Below are 6,007 nucleotides of genomic sequence, written 5' to 3' on the forward strand. Positions count from 1 at the left end.
AGGAGCCCTGTACGTCCGATGTCTTAATCTCGACACCGCCGAGGCCGATGAGTAGCCATCTTCCTATACCTATATAAATGAGGGATAACTCCCAATTATTATCATGCATTCCGGGGTTGTCGTTTCGAAGTAAACTAACGAAGAGTCTCGCGAATATTCTATACACGAATATACGAACTACAAGGGGCGGAAGGTAGCCGGGTGGTCAGGCGCGTACCTGCCTGTACGCAAGTACGCAGTGGCGTCCACATCATTTAAAAAACCCACAAAAAAACCCACAACCAAATTCTTGAAGAAAAAAAAAACCCAACGGAAAACCATGCCCGCGGGAGAAAAGGAAAGGGATAACCAAACTGTAGAATAATGGCACATTGTCAAGTTCACACATGCACATAGACTATACTGTCTCACTCTGACGTCATCGAATACAACATGACGCCAAGGTGCATTACTTATGTTATTAACTTGGCTCTACGATGCCATTTATTTTTTATGCTCAGCGGAGTTGAATGAATGAATGAATGAATGAATGAATGAATGTTTAACGACACCCCAGCACGAAAAAGACATCGGCTATTGGGTGTCAAACTATGGTAATGCAAATAAATAAAGTGATGATCAACATCAACATAAAAATTCAAGGTTTAAACAAAAACAGTGTAAAGATCTGTGCAAAAATACAAATATCACAGAATTTTACGGACACCGAATTTTACTCTAAATTTCAATTTGTGCTGTATTGGCCATTCTCAAAGAGAATGTTACACCCCTGCACCACGGTGAGGTTACAGCACGCGCAGGGGCAGCGGAGTTGAATAAGTAAGATGGTTTGTAACCTCAAGGTCAAGGTCAAAGGGTTTTACGTGCACGTTCAGAGCAAGCTGTTGTAGCGCACGCCTGTCGTGGGCACAGTTGCCGGCCTTGGCCAGGACAAGACAGGAAATTGTAACCTCGAGCCCTGATACAAAATATACCAATGACCATGTCGATGTGTTATGGTGTTCCATTATATTTATGTAGGTCTAAGGACTAAAATCTCAACTCTCCTATTTACCAGTACATTAATGATCCACTAAACAGATATACAACGTAGATCTATATGCATGTGCAGTTGCTGACAAGGCACAGGTTTTCATTCATTGAGTTGGGTTTAACGCCAATTTTCAACAGTATTTCAGTTATATATGGCAGTCAATTAACCTAAGTGTTCCTGGCAAACCCCAGTACTAACCAGTCATTTACAAGTAAAGGCACAAGTAAAGGCACAGGTAGATCTACATGTAGATGTACTCCTTTTCATACCGGGACTCAGCTAAAGATATTTTAAAGTGAGATGTAACTCAGACGATGCACTGATGCTATTTATAGTTCAGACATTTTACAAATTGCCGCATTAAAACTTGCGATTTCCAAGTTTATTTATAGGTGTAAAATTAGTTCTCAAAGTCGCCAGAGTGCACCATATGACGTCTAGGTTTCAAAACATTTATGGGGGGGGGGGGGGGGGGGGGTGCTCCCAGACCCCCCTACAAAACTCGCACTTTCAGTGCTCGACTGTAAATTTGGAATCCACATCAAAAATGGCTGGGTACGCCCCTGGTGTTATAGCGCTCGCTTGATGCGCGATCGGTCTAGGATTGATCCCCGTCGGTGGGCCCATTGGTCTATTTCTCGTTCCAGACAGTGCACCACGATTGGTGTATCAAAGGCCGTGGTGTGTGCTATCCTGTCTATGGGATGCTGCATAAAACATATCCCTTGCTACGAATCGAAAAAAAATATATAGCGGGTTTCCTCGTGAGCCCTAGTGAAAGCCTCACCTAAAATCAGCAGAGCTAGACGACACTCTAGCTACGCACGAATACATGACACACACCAGCATACAATTCTCGGACCCATGTCATATGCAGGGCTCAACCTTAGCAGTAGCCAGGGGTGTTTTGGTTACCAATATCTTGGTCGGCCTAGCAGGTGTCTAAACCCAGTAGTCCGCTGGGCTACTAGATGGTTTTTTAATACATCCAGTTACTCCGCAATCAACAAGACGCTAAAATCCTTAAAACACACCTAAAACAACATGATTAAATAAAAATAAATTGTTTTGCTGTTTACTTTTTTTCTTTTAATTTATTAAAATTATGGGGCTACCTTTTTTTTACTGAGGGCTACCAGATTTTATACAGTCTTTAAAAATCATAGAAAAAGGATATTAAGAAATGTGCTGGTTTTATGAGTAGCTATATTTCAATCTTCCCTTCTTTGCTCCTTTTAACTTTATTTTTACGAACTGTTCTGTGAATACGACAGACATTTGTTTACTCTCCCCATGCAAAAGTCAAATTCATCAAAACATTCAAATGTACGTACTGTTGCGCAGAAACAGACCCGGTATCAATTACAGGTTCATTGTCGATATCTGCGTTTGGTCAACTGCCACGGAACCAGAAATGCTAGACAAGATTACAATTGATTTGAGCAAACGATGAATGAATGAATGAATGAATGAATGAATGTTTAACGACACCCCAGCACGAAAAATACATCGGCTATTGGGTGTCAAACTATGGTAATGCAAATAAATAAAGTGATGATCAACATCAATATAAAAATTCAAGACTTAAACAAAAGCAGTGTAAAGAACTGTGCAAAAACACAAATATCACAAAATTTTACGGATACTGAATTTTACTCAAAACTTCAATTTTGTGCTGTATTGGCCATTCTCAAAGAGAATGTTACACCCCTGCACCACGGTGAGGTTACAGCACACGCAGGGGTGAGCAAACGATCTGCGACATTCCGAGATTTGAAAGTGATTTCCGAAGTGAAGGTCCTACACACTAGATAAGGTGTATCTTCCATGGAAGTGACATTTCTGCTACAGGCGAAGTAAACACTAGATAAGGTGTATGTTCAGGTAAATGGCAGTCCTCCTACAGACGAAGGAAACACTAGATAAGGTGTATGTTCAGGTATATGGCAGTCCTCATACAGGCGAAGTAAACACTAGATAAGGTGTATGTTCAGGTAACAGGCAATCCTCCTACAGGCGAAGTAAACACTAGATAAGGTGTATCTTCCATGGAAGTGACAGTTCTCCTACAGGCGAAGTAAACACTAGATAAGGTGTTTTTTCAGGTAAATGGCACTTCTCCTACAGGCGAAGTAAACACTAGATAAGGTGTATGTTCGGGTAAATGGCAGTCCTCCTACAGACGAAGGAAAGACTAGATAAGGTGTATGTTCAGGTCAATGGCAGTCCTCCTACAGGCGAAGTAAACACTAGATAAGGTGTATGTTCAGGTAAATGGCAGACCTCCTAAAGGGGAAGTAAAGACCAGATAAGGTGTATGTTCAGGTAAATGGCAGTCCTCCTACAGGCGAAGTAACACTAGAGTAGGTGTATGTTCAGGTAAATGGCAGTCCTCCTACAGCCGAAGTAAACACTAGATAAGGTGTATCTTCCTTGGAAGTGACAGTTCTCCTACAGGCGAAGTAAACACCAGATAAGGTGCATGTTCAGGTAAATGGCAGTCCTCCAACAGGCGAAGAAAACACTAGATAAGATGTATGTTCAGGTAAATGGCAGTCCTCCTACAGGAGAAGGAAACACTAGATAAGGTGTATGTTCAGGTAAATAGCAGTCCTCCTACAGGCGAAGGAAACACTAGATAAGGTGTATGTTCAGGTAAATGGTAGTCCTACAGGCGAAGGAAACACTAGATAAGCTGTATGTTCAGGTAAATGGAAGTCTTCCTACATACGAAGGAAACACTAGATAAGGTGTATGTTCATGTAAATGGCAGTCCTACTACAGCGGAAGGAAACACTAGATAAGGTGTATCTTCCATGGAAGTGACATTTCTCCTACAGACGAAGTAAACACTAGATAAGGTGTATCTTCCATTGAATTGACAGGTCTCCTACAGTCGAAGTAAACACTAGATAAGGTGTATCTTCCATGGAAGTGACAGTTCTCCTACAGGCGAAGGAAACACTAAATAAGGTGTATGTTGAGGTAATGGCAGTCCTCCTACAGGCGAAGGAAACACTAGATAAGGTGTATCTTCCATGGAAGTGACAGTTCTCCTACAGGCGAAGGAAACACTAAATAAGGTGTATGTTGAGGTAATGGCAGTCCTCCTACAGGCGAAGGAAACACTAGATAAGGTGTATGTTCAGGTAAATGGCAGTCCTCCTACTGGCAAAGGAAACACGAGATAAGGTGTATGTTCAGGTAAATTGCAGTCCTCCTACAGGCGAAGTAAAGACTAGATAATGTGTATGTTCAGGTAAATAGCAGTCCTCATACAGACGAGGTACACACTAGATAAGGTGTATGCTCAGGTAAATGGCAGTCCTCCTACAGGCGAAGTAAAGACTAGATGTGTATGTTCAGGTAAATGGCAGTCCTCCTACAGACGAGGTAAACACTAGATAAGGTGTATGCTCAGGTAAAAGACAGTCTTCCTACAGGGGAAGAAAACACTAGATAAGGTGTATGTTCAGGTAAATGACAGTCCTCCTACAGGTGAAGTAAATACTAGATAAGGTTTATCTTCCAGGGAAGTGGCAGTCCTACGGGCGAAGTAAACACTAGATAAGATGTATCTTCCGTGGAAGTGACAGTCCTCCTACGGGCGAAGTAGACACTAGATAAAGTGTATCTTCAGTGGAAGTGACAGTCCTCCTACGGACGAAGTAAACACTAGATAAGGTGCATCTTCCGTTGAAGTGACAGTCCTACGGGCGAAGTAAACACTAGATAAGGTGGATCTTCCTTGAAAGTGACAGTCCTCCTACGGGTGAAGTAGATACTAGATAAGGTGTATCTTCCGTGGAAGTGACAGTCCTGCTACGGGCGAAGTAAACACTATATAAGGTGTATCTTCCGTGGAAGTGACAGTCCTCCTACGGGCGAAGTAAACACTAGATAAGGTGTATCTTTCTGGGAAGTTGCAGGCGAGTGCTTTACCAGTGTAAGATTGTTTTAGTGAAACACTCACTATTAGCCTAATTGTTAACACTTGTTTACTGTGGAGTTTCGTTTTCATCTGTAATGGAATTGACAAAAGTTGTTTCGTTGTCACACGACGTATTGTCTGGCTTTAGTTCGTTTTCACAATGGGGCCCCTTTGTGGATTGAAGTATTTCTCTATAGACTCTGTTTGGATCAGAGAAGAAGCATTCTGAGAGTATTGCTAACGCAATGACGAGTCGAACATATTTTGATATTTCCTAAGTTAAAGGGCCATACTTCTATCAAAACTAGGTAAATCACCATGAAAATCAAACCTGATCTGTAATAGTACATGAAAAAAAACCCCCACCTATGCACAACATTTCAGCTCGATATCTCGAGGCATTGCAACAAAAGTATCCGAAAACTATATGACAGACTGGCAGAAACCTATAGTCCCCTCAACCCCGGTTGGACCGGTAGGGGACGAATATACAAAAAAAGAAATAAATTTGGCAGCGGTGGGATTCAAACCCACGCCTCCGAGGAGACTGGTGCCTTAAACCAGCGCCTTAGACCGCTCGGCCACGCTACCATGAAAACGCTTGACATTAATAGACATGACGTCTGTAATGTATGTCAAGATGGTTTCATAACTTAACTTTGGTGTGTTGCTTATGACAGCTAGGAACTGGAGATCAAATCAATTAACTGGGCTCGATGACGTGTTGGTAAAACTGGTGGTTCAGCTGACTTATTTTACTGACCACTCAGCTCGAATAGCTGTTGTCTGTCTAAACTGTTACTTACAACAAAATATATGTATAACTCTTATACAAAACAGATAATTTTTTAATACTGTTGTTCACAGTTTAAACAAATAACTGCACAAACCAAAACAATGCCAAACGAGAAACTGTCCTGCCCGTCCAGTAGCTTGTCTATTGCTAGCAGTGGTCTTTTTGGTAGCGTGGCCGAGTGGTCTAAGACGCTGGTTTTAGGCACCAGTCTCTACGGAGGCGTGGGTTCGAATCCCACCGCTGCGAA

At 42.0% G+C, this 6,007-nt stretch overlaps 1 non-coding gene across 1 annotated transcript; it reads right to left on the reverse strand.

The window, feature by feature from the left end:
• Positions 1-5,473: 5,473 nt before the first annotated feature.
• On the reverse strand, positions 5,474-5,555 carry Trnal-aag. The gene has a single exon. It is a non-coding gene; the product is annotated as a tRNA-Leu (tRNA).
• Positions 5,556-6,007: the final 452 nt, after the last annotated feature.

This window comes from Gigantopelta aegis, chromosome 15 (assembly GCF_016097555.1).
Source record: "Gigantopelta aegis isolate Gae_Host chromosome 15, Gae_host_genome, whole genome shotgun sequence".
In the NCBI taxonomy this organism is placed as follows: domain Eukaryota; kingdom Metazoa; phylum Mollusca; class Gastropoda; order Neomphalida; family Peltospiridae; genus Gigantopelta; species Gigantopelta aegis.